Source organism: Malurus melanocephalus, unplaced genomic scaffold (genome assembly GCF_030028575.1).
Source record: "Malurus melanocephalus ecotype Western Australia unplaced genomic scaffold, MMel_1.1 scaffold_523, whole genome shotgun sequence".
Lineage (NCBI taxonomy): Eukaryota > Metazoa > Chordata > Aves > Passeriformes > Maluridae > Malurus > Malurus melanocephalus.
The window spans coordinates 434,475-451,293 of NW_026623755.1; the positions used below are offsets into that span (position 1 = coordinate 434,475).

A 16,819-nucleotide genomic window follows, 5' to 3' on the forward strand; every position below is an offset into this window, starting at 1 on the left:
TGGGAAAGAAAAATTAGCACAATATGGGTGAACCAGAGTAGAAATATGGAAGGTCTTCTATGCCTGGATTAAACATAGGCAGGGTTGCTCAGGGCTGTCAACCTGTCTCGGTTTTGAGACAATGTTTTCAGAGAAAAAACATTACAGAGTAAATGTTTCTGAAGTGAAAAAAAAAAATTGATAATTTTTCCCCACCAATAAGAAATAGATGCTGGGCAAAAAGTGAAGAGAAAAAAAGGTAGTTTATTAACAAAACACAGTGCCCACAGGACACAGATTAAAAAGTAACCATTAGACATTCAAAAGCCCAGGAACCCCTCTGCCCCCTCCCGCTCGCCACGTGGCGCGGACAAAATGGCTCCCGTCCCCAGGAAAAAAAAAAGAAACAAGAAAGGAAAAAACCCACGTGGCCGTTCCCGTAACAGTGGCAAAAAGAAAACCTAAAAACCTGTATTACAGTCCTTTCTTCACTGTGGATGGATCAGAGGGCTCGGTGTGTTTCTGTTGCTGGCTTGGCTTCCGGAATCCCAGAGGAGAGGGAGCCCCACCGGTCACTGAATTGCTCCAGAAGCAGAATCACAGGAGCCGCAGAGGAGGTCTGTCCGCGGAAAGCTGCCGAAGCTAACAGACCCGAGCTAGCTAAAACTGCAACAATGTAACTCTGCTGCAAACAGTGAGCAAGGACTCCCCTGGCGCTGAGCAGAGCAAGAGCAGAGCTCCCAAAAGCCCTGGCTGTGTGGCAGCACCGGCTTTTAAACTGCCCGCGTCACCTTCCCAGCAGCCCCTGCTCCTTCTTCCGGGTTGCATTTAAAGGTACAAACACCTTTTGGGCATACAAGCCAASGAGAATAGGAATACATAACAGAATTGGCACAAAAATCAACCCAAGACACAACCACAGCAGAGCAAGAATGGGGGGCTGAGCAGAGGCCACAGGAGCACAGTACAACAGTCCATCTCAGGTAGAGGTTTGTAGGGATGATCAAACATTTTTTTTGCCTTTATGGGCAATGAGAACGGAAGCATTTAATGTTGTTTTGTTTTGTTTTGTTTTGTTTTTTTTATGTTCAGTGTCCACACTGAATATATCAGGGACTAATAAAGATTTTTTCAGGTGCTGAACTTGAAATAGCATTGGACTTGTATGTGACTAGAAGATGAACATGCATTTCTAAACTCCCCTATTGCTGACTGCTGCATTAGTGCAATTTATTTGAACAGGAGACTTTGTCTGGAGCAGTGGGGATGTGGTTTTAAACAGTATTGCCTTAGGACTACCTTCACCTTGGCCATACAAAGAACCCCTTGTATGCTTAGTTGGGGAAATCTCCCCTATAATGAATAGTTGGATCTGGTTTTGTCCTCAGACCTCATTTCAAGAAGTAATCTGGGGCTTTTTGTGCCTGCTCCCAATCACAGCAGGACATTCTTACCCTCCTTTGAGAGGCAGAAAATCAGAGGAAAGCAACATTTTGGTGATAAGCATATGCTGGCAGGAACACTGCTATAAAATTTGAAACAAAGACTTTAAGAAGCAGCATCATGTCAATTTGATTCACAGCATCTATCAAATTATAATTCCAGCAGCACTGAGGGTGAGAGAGCTTGTCACGCAGAGCCAGCACCTCTTTCCACATCTCTGAACATTTTTTTTGCTGGTGCAGTTTGACTAGTTATAGAAAGGGGCCTTAATATGGCCAAAACCGCTCCCTTAGAACATTAAGACAAATATTTACAAATGTAAATAGCATTAGTTGCCTACATATATCTTTCTGTCCAGGGGGCTGGGCATGGGAAAGCAGCCGTGGATATGCAGGAGACTGTGATGGAAACTGTAACAAGTGTGGACGCAGAAATGGCAGCCTGAGAAGGACATCTGCCCCAGCRCTGCTTCCAAGAGGTCTTCAATGCCCTAGCCCTTCTCCCTGACACATCAACCCCTCCAACATCCTAATGGGGCCAGGAGGGGGCTGCCCACCTTGTCCCTAGGGCCCAGTGGGGCAGGTAACAGCACAAAGAGCTGAAGAAGATGGTGGGTCACCTGCTGTGGCAGGGAAGGAGAAGCTGGTGGAGGCACTGGCAATTGCTGCAATGCCACAGGATCTCCCTGGGTCTCTGGGCTGGTGAGATGCCTTCCCCTTTGAGGCTGCCTTAGCATAATTCTGCAACTGGCTGTTTCTTTGCAGCTCCAGCCTAGGGAGAAGTCCAAGCAAACAGCAGTAGAAACAGAAGAGCAAGTGCAAAGCAAATGGGACGGACTTCGGAGCAGTGCAAGTGCTCAGATCTCACACTGCAAGAAAACAGAAGGGAGAAAGAGGAGAGGAATTGAGAAAAGCATAAAGAAGTCACAAGGAGTTGGTACACTTCTGGACAAAACATGTTGCCCAGCTGAATTAAACAGTACATCAGCAGGTTTCTACTTCTCATAACTTTTTTAAGTTCAGCAACAGGATCAGGATCAGGATTTTAAGCCACATGTATCAGATCCTTGAGCAGTAGGAAACTGTCTTGAAAATCATGAAAGGCCTTTTCTTTGTTGTTATTTTTTTKATTTTTTTTTAATAAATGGTAGGTTTTTTCAATTAGCCTGCTGGCTTCTGAGCCTTTCAGGCCTACTTAATTTGCATATTCATGACATCTTATTCAATGGTTCAAGCCTTTTAAAATTATCTTTTTTAATAAACRCTCAGGTTTTCCCAGAATCAAATCCCAAGTAAGGGCAAAATACCAAATATTGTTATGGTAGTGATAAATTAGCAAGCTAAATTTAATAGAATTTTCTGATAAAGAGGAAGTAATTAACAGAGTGATTACAGAAATCATTTTTTATATGCTGGAGACCAGAATGCCATTTTTGGGGGTTTTTTATGTGCCCTAAGTATGATCTGACTTGATTAATGTATGCACAAATCCCTAGGATTCTGAAATTTGGGAGTTAATCATATGCTGAAGTAGAGTTACACTGATCTGATGAACTTGACATATGGCCTTTTCCTTTAAATTATTTTATTTCTATTTCTCTTTCTTTTTAATGTAATTTATTCTCTTCTTGAGAATCCCCATAAGGAGGTATCAGTTTGGAGCATTTGTGTAGGGTATGCAATGCTAACTCAGCCTGCATGTTTTACATACCTCTTGAAAATGTAATTTGATAAGAAAGTAACCATTCTTCAACAGTTTGAATTTTTTTTTATATTTTTTATCTCAAACTCTTTTTTCCCCATGAAGCAAAACAAACCTTTTTGTTCAACTATAGGACAAGTATCTGCCCCAGTGAAGCCTTTTGAGGATGCTGGTGAAGTCAGCCAATTCCAGAATTATGTGGTGTCTAAAAGGCAACCATGAGCACAGCCCATTGATRTAGGGAGGAGTCAGAGAGCTTGGAAGGAGTAGGGGACTAATGTTGTGTGACATGGTATCCACTGACCCTAATTATCACCTTGAAAACACCTCATGAGTAGTGGAGTTATTGCCTCCCAGCAGATAGATGCTTCTGACTTAGTTCTGGCCACAGCCCCACTTGATGTCAGTATGATTTTTACAGAATGTAAGTGAATTAAAAATAATGTCAGGGAGAAGGGAAGAAAATACAGTGGGGGAAAGGCCAGTGGGCCACCAGCATTAGCAGGAGGATGGCCAGAACTGGAGGGCAAACTGGAGCACACTGAAATCCTTTGGGTAAGGGAGGGGAAGCTCCCTCCTACACTGCCCTGGGGGTGAGGGAGGGCTGGCAAGACCCAAAAGAAAGGATGCACAGGAGACTGGGAGTGTGACACAAATTTCTAGAGTGCTGCCTGGGGGTTGGCAGTGAATAGGACCAAATGCCACAGCAGAAAGTACGACACTCCAAAACTGGGCTGGCATTAAAGGAGGCAGCTGAGTTACACAGTCTGTTTGCAAATTGAGTTAGATGAATAAGCTTGGGCTGGAGAGMGAAAGAAGATTTAAATAATTTGTGATAAGATGAAAGTTTTGCCTCATAGAAGTTCGGGACATAAAGGCAACATACAGACAGCCTAGTGATAAGAGGCACCAGGGAAGCAACTGTCCCTCCAAGCTGCAGCCCAACAGGGAGTATTCAACATCAGTGAGAAGAAACTTTCTAGTGGTTTTTTTTTGTTGGTGTTTGTTTGTTTGTTTGTTTGTTTAAAAAGAGGGAGATTTTTATGAGCTTTGTTCTTTGTTAATGTCTTCCAGCATCACACAGGAACATATGCAGAATCTAATCCAGGGATATTGTAGATCAAAGTGGTGCCCCAGCTGCTGCATCATATCAGATTTGGCTCTTTTAGCGGGACTCTGGTTTTCCCTTTCGAGACAATATTCCATCAATTAAAAAAAAAAAAAACCACATCAAGAAAAACAAAAAATGGAGGAAGGTGCTGTTATTAAAATAAAAACTTTCTCTTTGAGCTCACATGCCAGGAGACATCCAGCAACCAGCACAGGAGAGTGAAGCATCCCCTTAGCTTTGGAGAAATAGAAGTAGTGCCATTTCTTTGCATTAGGTACTCATATTCCCTCCCTCCAGAGTGGTAAGCCACTATGAGGCCTAGGCCTGGTAAGGGCAGAGAAGACTCGTGAAGGTTCTGGAACGGTCTGTACCRTTGGCCACCGTTGGCCAGCAGCCGGCAGGTGCTGTAACTGTTCCAGTAGGGTCTGTCTCGAGTACCCTCAAGGCTGTGAGAAGCAGCAATGTGACTCTATGGCAAGGGGAGTCAGCATGCACCTCCTGCAACGGCAGAACTGCCATATAAGGGATTTTATGGCGTTAGTAAGGGCTTGTGAACGTTAAGTTACCGTTATCTCTGTTACAAAAAGCATTACGTTTAACCGCCGTCACCATTACAAGCCAAGGGTATAAAAACCCCCGTATCGCACAATAAAGTTGAAGAGATTGCACGTTCAACCACGTCTACTAGGTTGTTTCTGTGTCTGTCCTGTCTCTCAGCAAATGACCGCTCCGACAAATTGGTGAACGCCGTTGTGATCGGGACGGCACCGAAGTGGATCGGTACGGCGGACACGCAGGTCGTGGGGCCAGAAGGTCACGGCTGGGGGACGTTAAAACGTCAGGCCCGAAGAGTTCGGGATGGCAAAAGTGCCAGGACGGCACCGTGCCCTGAGTGCTTCATAGGACGACTCAGCTGACAAGTTGTAAGGAGTTCRGGTCTCTGGATTGGGAGACGTCAAAAGTGCTGGCGGGATTTACCGGTACCGTGACCCAGGTGCCTCGCAAGGAAGCATTTGGCCGACAACATCGCCGTGGGAGACTTGGTGGAGATTGTTGCAGCGCATTGGGATTAATATGGAAAGTAAAGCGGCTCAATTACTTATATGCTTTTTAGAAAAGCGACAGGTTAGGGGATTAGATCTCCATAAGGAGATCCCAGAGTTATTAAATTACGCATACAATCAGGGTTGTTTTAAAGATCCAGCTACTGTATTTAAAGTAGCCGAGTGGAGAATATTCTCCGACAAAATTTGGGACGCTTTATCGGGTGATGATGGGACAGCAGTAAGGATGGGGAAATTGTATACGATAGTTATGGGCGAAATATTTAGGTATCAAGCGGAAAGAAAAGCGGCCCAGCAAATTAATGTCACACAAGAGGGAAATTTAAAATCCGACTTAAATTATTCCGGCTGTCCTCTACCCCCTACCGTGTGCTCCGTTAGGCTGCTGCCCTCCGCGATCCCAGAGTCTAGTGGGCCTAACCCTGTACCTGGGAGTTTGGGGCCTACATGGCCATCCGCTCCGTCAGTGCTGCGGTCGTCCACACCGCCGCCGCTGTCACCGCTACAGTCGCCATGTTGCCCTAGTAGCGAGGCCGGAAGCGGCCCGGCAGAGGTCAYTTTGCAAGGTGGCCTGGGAAGCCCTGGGCCAGAAGGTGACTTGGCTACTGCCGTTACCCGGAAGAGAAGGGACATGTGGGCTTCTGTTGCGCAAGAGTSCATATGCGGCGGAGACGCAGAGGGCCTAGAAGCGGTGAAAGATCTTGCGTGCCCAGTAGTGTTTAACCCAACGCCGCAAGGTGAAATAGATGCAACTATTACCGCTCTGGATTGGAAAATTTTATCGCAGCTTCGTGCTACAGTCAGTCAGTATGGAGTCACTAGTGAACCAGTTAAACAGATGCTAGACTAACTATGGGGGACACAGCTTCTGTTACTGGCAGATTGTAAAGGTATTTCCAAACTTATTTTTACACAGCATCAGCAGCTTTTGTTTAATGCGCATTGGCAAGCTTTAAGCCAACAGTGCGTTATGACCCTGCGGGCTCCTGGGGATCCTCTTCAGGGGGTGACTCTGGACAAGCTGTTGGGTCGCGGGCCATATTTGCGCACGGAAACGCAGGTCCGGATGGGCCCTGAGAAGTGCAGAGAATCGATGCGCCTGGCGCGAATGGCCATTGATAAAATAAAAGAGCCAGGAGGTGTACCAACATTTATGAGTATAAAACAGGGGCGGGATGAAGCTTTCGGTAATTTCATAGATAAAGTTGCTACCGCTATACAGAAAGCAGGAGTCCCTGACAACTTAAATACTATAATGCTCAAGCAGTGTGCACTTCAAAACTGTAATTCTGCCACTAGAAGCGTACTCAGCACACTGGGAGCTAATTGGACTATTGAAGAAGCACTTGAACGTGTCGCAATGTTAGTAGGGGCGATTAAGGAGTTGGAAACAGTAATAAAAGAACAAACTCAGGCTAACCAGAGTGAGGTTTTGGCCGCGCTTGCATCCCTCCAAGTTGTTGCAGCACTCAGCCCCAAGGCTCCGTCCAGCGACTGGACAAAGTGCTACCGCTGTGGACAGTTCGGCCACACTCGGTGGGATTGTTGGGTCCCAGAAATCCGGTGTTCCAAGCGTCGTTCAAGCTCGCACAGCGCCGAAGCATGTCATCAGCATCCGGGAAACTCCGGAGTCAGTGCKTCGAGTCATCACAGCAGCCGCACTCCGACACAAGTAGCAGCTGTTACCCAGCAACAGACGCTGCCAGCTTGCAACCTGCCACCGAAGGAAGTCTCGGTGTGGACCTGGCAGTCGCAGTGACTGTAACTCTGATCACTCCTAAACCCATTAAGGTCCCAAGTGGAATAAAGGGACCAGTCGTCATTAATGGACGGACAGTGGAAGCCCTTCTCCTGGGGCGCTCCTCTGCTTCTATGTTGGGGTTATTTGTTTTACCTGGGGTTATCGATGCAGATTACATGGGGGAAATTCACATCATTGTGTACACTCCATTTCCTCCATTACATATTACCAAGGGCCAAAGAATTGCTCAGTTAATTCCGTTGGAGCAATTAACAAAAGCCCTGCCTCCACGTTGTCAACAAGCGCGTGGAGACCGAGGATTCAGCTCCACGGGGGGGCTTACACCGTTAACTGTGGACTTAAGTAACCGACCCAGACATGACATTACCTTAGAGTACCAGGGAGAAACAATAACTCTCCAAGGTCTCTTGGACTCGGGAGCTGATGTTAGCATAATCTCTCCAGAGTGCTGGCCAGGGGCCTGGCCACTACAGCCAACTATGACTACAGTAACAGGTGTAGGAGGTCTAACAGGACCACAAAGATCGCCATCACTTTTGGTCACTGTAAACAGCAAATCATTACAAAGTGTCTTTTCCGTGGTGTCACTGCCTCCCACCGTGCAGTGCCTAATAGGTTGTGACATACTTTCACAGTTGGGGGTTGTACTTACCAATGAACACCCTTTGGGCTAACTGCCATTGCTTGGGCCTTCCCTATCCCACTTACTTGGACTACCACATCTCCAGTGTGGGTTAAGCAATGGCCATTAAAAAGGGAAAGCCTCACACAAGCCCATAGGATGGTTCAGGAGCAGTACAACCAAGGGCACTTAAAGCTTTCTACCAGCCCATGGAATACCCCCATATTTGTCATATGAAAGAAGTCAGGCAAATATCGCCTGCTACATGACCTGAGAGCAGTTAATGATCAAATGGAGTCCATGGGAGCTCTACAGCCAGGTTTACCCAATCCCACCATGTTGCCTCGTGACTGGCCTCTATTGATGTTAGATCTAAGGGATTGCTTTTTCACCATCAAACTGCATCCATGGGAAACTAAAAGGTTTGCGTTCACACTACCAGCCTTCAACAGGGAAGCACCTGACCAGCGCTTTGAGTGGGTAGTCCTACCACAGGGAATGCGTAATAGCCCAACTCTGTGTCAGCTTTATGTTGACAATGCACTATGTCCCATTCGCAAAGCCAGGCCACAGATGGTAGTGTATCACTATATGGACGATGTCCCACTCGCACAGGAGCAGTCATTTTCTGATGACCAAATACAAACCATCAGCGAGGTATTAAAAGCACAGGGTTTAACAATTGCCCCAGAAAAGGTCCAGCTTACACAGCCATGGCAGTACCTTGGATGGTCCCTTACAAATAGTATGGTCACACCGCAGAAATTGTGCCTAAGAACCAAAATAACTACCTTACATGAGGCACAGAGGCTGCTTGGGGACCTACAGTGGCTAAGGCTGATGGTAGGGATCCCTAATGAACTATTGGATAAGCTACGGCCTCTTCTTAAAGGTACGGACCCTGCCGCACCAGTAACTGTTACTAAGGAGCAGCAAGAGGTCCTAAGTCAGGTTGTGGACTGCATTATAACTGGAAAGGTACACAGAAAGGACCTTGACTTACCTATAAGCCTTACCATATGGTGTGGGGAAAAGTATCTATTGGGGGCATTAACAAAACAACAGGAAAAAACAGGAAAATTATGGGTATTGGAATGGTTATTCCCACCATTACAACAGAGTAAAACACTGCTCCAGAAAATCAAGATGCTAGCAGAGCTCATTAAAAAGGGCCGAGAAAGAGCACTGCAGATAACAGGTGCGGAACCAAGTAACATCTGGGTTTCTATGAGAAAAGATGTGTTAACCTGGTATCTTAATAACAGTATGGAGYTGCAAGAGGCTCTATTAGGAGCAGGATGTGCTTTAATTAYGAATAGGATTCCAGATCCACGGTTGCAGTGGATGGGGCAATGGGGGTGGATGGCTCACCCCCAGAGATCATTAGACCCATTACCAAATGCGACCACAGTATTTACAAATGCAGGAAGAAAATCAAGAACTGCTGTAGTGACATGGAAACAACAAGGACAGTGGGAGCAACATATCATCACTGCCACTGCAGAAGACTCCCTGCAAACCATGGAGTTGGCAGCAGTGGTATGGGCTGTGCTCCATATAACTGAGCCTGTTAACATTGTCACTAACTCTTTGTATGTAGCAGGTGTGTGTGAAAGAATTGAAGACGCTGTCATCCGACAGGTGCAGAACAAAAGGCTACAGGAGTTATTCAAAACCTTGCAAAGGGCTATCAGACTGCGAGAAGAAGCTTTCTCCATCATTCATGTAAGGAGTCATAAATGGGACTTGGGGCTGGGAGAGGGTAAYGCCAGGGCCGACAGGTTGGTCTCAACRGCCCAGGTAGCACCCATTCCCCAGCAAATACAGGCCAAAGAAGCGCATTCCATATTTCATCAAAATGCCAAAGGACTACATCAAGAATTTCGGATTCCTATTAGTGAGGCCAGAGCTATCGTCAGAGCATGGCCTATCTGCAGCCACCACAACGGGGGCTGTAGATTAGGGCTACGAGTCAATCCTCGTGGCCTCAAAAGCAATGAGCTTTGGCAGATGGATGTCACCCACGTGCCTGAATTTGGAAAAGTCAAGTATGTTCATGTAACCATCGACACATACAGTCATTTTGTATGGGCTACAGCGCAAGCTGATGAGAAAGCTGTTCATGTCGAGCGACATGCATACAGCTGTTTCGCAGTCATAGGAATACCCAGGAAAATTAAAACTGATAACGGACCAGCTTACACTAATAAGAGTTTCGAGCAATTCTTGTGCCGATGGGGAATAGGGCACACGACAGGCATCCCTCATTCTCCAACCTGACAGGCTATTATTGAGAGGGCCCATGGCACTCTAAAGAAATATCTGAGGAAGTATTCCGACATAGGAGACCCTCAGGGAAGATTATCAAAGTGTCTCTTCATTTTAAATTACTTGTGCATCTTCAGTGACAACTAGATGCCTGCTGTCATTAAGCACCACTGTTGGACTAATAAAGAAAAGACACCAGAGGTCTGGGTGAGATACCGAGACCCTAAGACAGGCCTTTGGCAGGAACCAGCAAAGGTACTGTACTGGGGTCGAGGATATCTCTGTGTCTCCTCACCCGGAGAACCCCTCTGGGTGCCTGCGAGATGGACTAGGGTAGCAATCCCCGAGATGACTGCATCTACATCTGCCAGTGAGAAACAGAATAAGGACAATGAAAGGGATGAGAAAGACGATGCTACTGATATTCTCATTTCTCCACCAAATCTACCGGATTCGCCAAAAGACTAGCAGAAGAGACAGATAGAGAAAGGCTGTCAACAAACTCGATAAAGTGTTAAAATGTTGTGTTAAGTTGTTTTGCTGTTCCAGTTCTAGTTTTGGCTTTGCTGTTCTAGTTTTGTTCTTGTTGCTTATCTTGCTGTTTTATTCCTAATGTTGCTGTTATATATATATATAGGAATTTTATTGTTGTTATATACATAAAGTTTTGCCTTCTGATGTACTTTACAGTTTTGCTCTTGCAGGTTTCCGAGCTGACCTGACCGTTTTCCTCCTTCCTCTTTTTAAAGAAAAACAGGGGAGATGTGGTAAGCCACTATGAGGCCTAGGCCTGGTAAGGGCAGAGAAGACTCGTGAAGGTTCTGGAACGGTCTGTACCGTTGGCCACCGTTGGCCAGCAGCCGGCAGGTGCTGTAACTGTTCCAGTAGGGTCTGTCTCAAGCACCCTCGAGGCTGTGAGAAATAGCAATGTAACTCTATGGCAAGGGGAGTCAGCATGTGTCTCCTGCAACGGCAGAACTGCCATATAAGGGATTTTATGGCGTTAGTAAGGGCTTGTGAACGTTAAGTTACCGTTATCTCTGTTACAAAAAGCATTACGTTTAACCGCCATCACCGTTACGAGCCAAGGGTATAAAAACCCCCGTATCGCACAATAAAGTTGAAGAGATTGCACGTTCAACCACGTCTATGAGGTTGTTTCTGTGTCTCTCCTGTCTCTCAGCAACTGACCGCTCCAACACTCCAGCTTTAAGAGCTATCTGTGTAACCATGTTACAGTGTCTCTACCAATAAATGTAACATCAAAGAGGATTTTGGGGCTCCCAGAACATGACTGTAAGAAATTGCCTATATTTTGTGCCCCTGCCAGGATGCCTTTTGGGGCCACTGAGATGTCGGAAACGTCACTGCAAGCAGCTTTGTATTAATCAAATTATGGCGAATGCCCCATTACTTGGACATTCCTGCAGCTTCCCTCTTCCACTGCAGCTAGTTTAATTCTGATGTTGCTAGGATATATAATCTTAGAGAACATAAGCCCTACAAAGCCCTCACTGACAAGAGGATTAGAAGAGCTTGTCTACCAGTGGATTATATATATGAAAGAAGAATAAAATCAAACATTAAATACTTCATTTCTGGCTAAAATTATGTAATTCTGTGGATGCAGAGATGAAATGGTCTGACTGGCTTTATCTGTTGTGCACCCCCAAACAATAAGGCTTAGCTCCAGCTGCTTTTTCAAGGCACATCTCAGCAGAAGGGCAGTGGTGGTTTAGGGAACACCACAAACTTCTCTGTCGTCTGATTAAATATAGTCAAATCCAAAGTAAACATAAGAACTCACTGCTTGAGTTAGGCAGCATTATTTCCCATTTAATCAATGTCAAGAATTGCATGTTTTAGAGAATGAGTCATTTCACTCCAATATAGGTCAGAAATTGTGCCATTGGAGTACTAGGCCAGAGAGGTCCAGCTCCCTTTGAGGGACATTCCAGCAACCCTTCCCAGTCCTGCAGAGGTGSGGCAATGCAGTAGCTGCTTGCTCACCCGGCCCTACCTAACATCAGCAGCAGAGCGAACACACAGACACTCTGCCACATGGAATTACACACACACACAGAGACATATACATAGGTATACATATACAAACCTCCTACAATATAGGACCTATGTTTATAGGTGTCTACGTATGCATGAAAGCATATAAACGGCTCCTATATTGTTTTTTTTTTATCAGATTCAGATATCTCCAATTTTACAGTGATTTCCCCTCTAAGTATCAAATATGTCATTAGAGAAAACCTGCCCATATACACTGGGCCTTTTACCTATTTTCTGATACCACCTAACTGCTCAATCATTAAATAGTTGCATTCCAGCAGTCTTGGACTTGACATCTGTATATGGACCGATGTGATTCAAGTAACCAGAGCCCAGCAGGACCKGAAGTCTGTGCTGGTTTCAGCTGGGGTATAGTTAACTTTCTTCACAGTGGTCGGTATGGGGCTATGTTTTGTATTTATGCTGAACGCAGGGTTGATAATACAGAGATGTTTTTGTTATTGGTGAGCAGGCCTTACACAGAAACAAGGCCTTTTCTGCTTTTCATACTGCCACACTGGTGAGGGAGCTGAGGATGCATGCGAGGTTGGAAAAAGACACAGCCAGGACAGGTGACCCAAACTGGCAAAAGGGATATTCCAGACACATCATGCTAGGTATATAAAGTGAGGGAAGAAGGAGGAAGGGGAGGACATTTGGAGTGATGCTGTGTGTCTTCCCAACTAGCCATTACACGTGATGGGGCCCTGCTCTCCTGGAGATGGCTGAACATCTGCCTGCCCAGGGAAGAAGTGAATTAATTCCTTGTTTTGCTATGCTCTTGTATGTGGCTTTTTCTTTTGCTATTAAAATGTCTTTGTCTCAGCCCGTGAGTTCTCCAGCTTTTGCCCTTTATCCCACTGGTGAGGGTGTGAGTTTGTGGCTGTGTGGGGCTTGGCTGCCAGCTGGGGTTATACCACAACCAAGTCACTGTTCAGTGGAGCGTAAATGCATGCATACAGATATGCTCATACGAAAACAGATAGGATTAAATTAATGGATTAAACTGACTGGTCAAAACCATCTCATTTAATCCATGAAAGAGTTAAATAAATTGCTTGTAAACCTAACAGGAATACTGTTATATCCAAGTCATATGTTTAGCCTGGGCTTAACTCCAAGTGTTCCTTCACACGAATACTCTCCCCTCTGTGGCACCCCCAAGATTTGGGACAAAGTCAGAAAGAGATGTAAACCTTAGTGAAAGAGACCCTATAATATGCTACAGATCTTTGTATATACAGCCTAAATGCTATACATTTTGTGTCTAAAACACCACTCAGTGGAACTGAGCAAACCTTAGACACAGAGAGCAAGTAACAGGAAACCCATTAGATTTGGTGACTGAGTACTTACTCAGGTGGTTAGTACTAATCTGTAGTTGTTTCTCTGTTGTGCACTTCAGTATCTGTAACTGCCTCGGCATCAAAACAATGTGCTATATGATCGTGACCCTTTACTTAGATTCTGACTTCAATCTTTTCCACTTACTGTATAGTCTGTGATCTGTTCAGGAACCCCAGCTATCATGGAATTTCCCTGATATTCACCTCTTTATGTGACATAGGCACCCTACTCATTTGCTGCTGATGGCTACATGCTTCTGCATGGCACCTTTCCATAACACCATACATTCATTCCCGATGAATGTTCAGGATATTTTAGTCTAAGATCCCAGATGACACTTTCTTTTTAGCCTGTGCACAAAAAAAAACCCACCCAAAAACCAACCAAACAAAACCACCAACAAAAAAAAATACCCAAACCAAATTATAGAAAATGAATTCTACTTCTTGTTTTCTTCCAAGCTTTCATCTCATTTCCTAATTCAAGTTCTCAAACTCATTAATGTTGCAATGCTGGGAACTTACCAGTCATACAACTCTCCACCTCTCTGCTCTTGCCCTGCACAGCTACACCACAAGTTTCATTGATACTTGCAGCATTAAATACTGTGAGAATCTCATATAGTTAGGGTTCTTTTCTTCACCTAGTCATTTCCACAGAGCAACCCTCCTCTCTTTAACCGGTCCTCAGTTCAGCTCTTTCTGAGGATCATCTACTCTTGAGGCCATCACAGGAAGATACTGGGAATGTGACAAGTTGCAGCAAAGCCCAGTAGTTTTTTGGCAAACCTCAACTCTAGCTGAGCTGGCCAAGCCAGAAAAACCTGGTGTGCTTCCTCACGCCTAGTCCTAGAATAATCTTTGTGTTCATCACACTTAGCAGCAAGCACTCACATGCAAAGGAGGGCTTGTACCAAGGTGTCCACAAATCCTAGTTATTTCTGGCAGGCAATGTCAGGATGCTTACTAGAAAGACTGTGTCCCACCACCATGTGACAGACTACCAGGACAGCAATAGGAGCAGCTAAGACAGAGCACTCTCAGAGCATCTGTACACCCTTGTCCATGTTAAAGGATTGCCAAAGTTCAAGCTTTCTCTATCAGACCAAGCTGAAGATCAGCAGAAATCTATGCCTGAGTGTTAACAAGGTCTTTTTTGGGGATGAGAATAGTCTGAGGTGAGTCTGTCCCCAAAGAAGATGATTTTCCAAGATTTGCTGGAGAGTCATTTCCTATCGCAGCAATTGGAGTTTTGAGCCAGGGCTGAACAAAAAACAGCCTATAAAAACCTGAGACAAAATGTTCTCTTTCAGATGGACCAGGCCAGGTGGAGATGTCTTTTAACACCTGAGAGCCCTCACTGTGGTTAAGAAGAGTGAAAAACTGTCCAACATGTTAGTGCACAAACTGGCTTGAGGGTTGCYTGTTCTCATCCATGTATCTGCTCAGCACAGCAGACTCATTTCAGTCTCATTAGCAGATGTCCTTGAGGTGTTTGAGGCTGGTGCCTCAAGACAAAGAAAGAGGTCTGCAGATCAAAGTATACCTTTGATCATCCAGAACATTATTTTTGTGAGCTGGGCTAAACCACCACAAATTCCACAGATTCAAACATAATAAATAGGTTATAGAGCAGTAGGTGGTATAACTTGACACTCAATTTCTAAAGGCAGAAGTGACTTTCTCAACTTGGTGGCTGCTAGGCAGCAGGATTTATGGTTTTGCCTGCAGGAGGTAGCTCCACTGCTAATAGGAAACGAGTTGTTATTTGTTAAACAGAAGAGCAGGGTGTCTGTGTCTTTTGGTTCTGCTTCCCACACGGAGGCTTTTGCTGCCAGCATTATGTTTCAAATCACGACTTCAAAGGTTTATAGGAAGCTTGGTGTTTGAAGACCAAGGAGAGAAATAGGAACCCAGCTTTCCCCTGTATATGAAGCCACACCAGATAAGGTCCTCTGCAAGGAAGTTTGTGTGGATTGCCAGAGTTGGGAAAAGACCTTTAGGGACTTGCATAAAGACAATTTTTCTTTGTCTTTCCAAGGTTGTTTCACATTTCAGATCATATAAAATGTGTGCACCATTTTATTTGGGTAACCTCACTGAATGAGCAGAACAGAAGGCACATGGGTGACTCATGTATCACTTATAGAACTGATCTGAATGCTGCTGTGGAACATATATTTTTCCAAACTGTTTTCCTTTTGCTCTAAAATGATACCGATTTTTGTCAGAGGAAATGCTTACAAAGTTCAGCTGTATAGGCTGTGAAATACCTGCTGTTATCTTCCAATGCTTTCAGCATTTATATACATCTCTTGTCAGACAGACATACATACACACCATTATGACTTGTTTGTGCTGTAACACTTGCAGAACTGACTTAGTTGTTGTCAAGTGCTTTTTCCTGCAAATGTTGCCCATCTCTCCTGGGGTGTCATGAACCCAAGGAGCTCAACTAGCAACAAGTATGACCAGCATGGGGTAGAAAAACTATATTTTGTGTTCAGGCATGTATTAGCAGAATGTCAACAAACTGTAGTGTGCTGCTGCAGAAGCATAAAAATATTTCATCAGTGTGCTCCAAGATCATTGCATGATGAGATCTGTCAGCACACAGAGACATAAAAGTTTTGTTCTGACCACTCACTGGATTCTAAAAGTACCCATAATTCAGCATTAATGACTTGGACTATGTATATTTTTAAATCACCCTGACAGATGCAAAGACTGGAGGCCCAGCTTTCAGCTACGTCTCAGCAACCACAGATCAGTAAAAACTGAGCTGTTGCCAAGACAGTGGTGTTTGCAGCATGACTGCTTCTGGGAGTAAAGGAGCTATAGACATTTGATCTGCCACAATTTTTCCTCCACTTCAAGGCAATGAGGGAGGTTGGCAAGTTTGTCAGAAATTCAGCAATGGCAAACATGGCTTAGAAAGGGTGGGAATCACTGATCCAGTTTTATGTGTGCCCAGGAAAAATTCACAATGAAAGCAAGCTCCTTTTTTTCCCCCTAAAGATTGAGTTACTCTGGAAAACAATTAAAATTTTTAAAAAGTTGCATGGAATGGGATTTCTTTTCCTGACACTCTAAAAAACAATCATTGTTTTCCCTTTTCCTGCACTGCTAAATCATGTTGCAAGTCTTATCATGCTTTGGCTTTGTTGGGMAGGTCCCATGTCAACATCAAGCCAAAGTCATACTGAAAACAGCACAGCTCTCGCCTATAGACAGACCTGTGCTTGCAGCAATGCCAACAACCCACAGACTCTACCAAAATATCTGCAGCAGTTACTTCCTGCCCCTGCAGTCCCAAGTATATTTCCTAAGTCAGGAACACGTTGCAAATATTCTCCTTTGAAACACAGAATTGTCTTTCAAATAGCAAAAGAGAAGTAATTGGTGTTGCAAACCTTCCTTCTTGTCTCCAAATAAAGAAAAAAAAAAAAAAAAAAAAAA

General features: G+C 44.7%; 1 long non-coding RNA gene across 1 annotated transcript in view; it reads right to left on the reverse strand.

The window, feature by feature from the left end:
• Nucleotides 1-247: 247 nt before the first annotated feature.
• The window catches only part of LOC130582796 (uncharacterized), a 28,962-nt gene continuing 12,390 nt past the window's right edge, over nucleotides 248-16,819 (reverse strand). The window contains exon 3 of the long non-coding RNA XR_008966344.1: nucleotides 248-2,290. This is a non-coding gene — a long non-coding RNA (uncharacterized LOC130582796). The remainder of the gene's footprint in view (nucleotides 2,291-16,819) is intronic.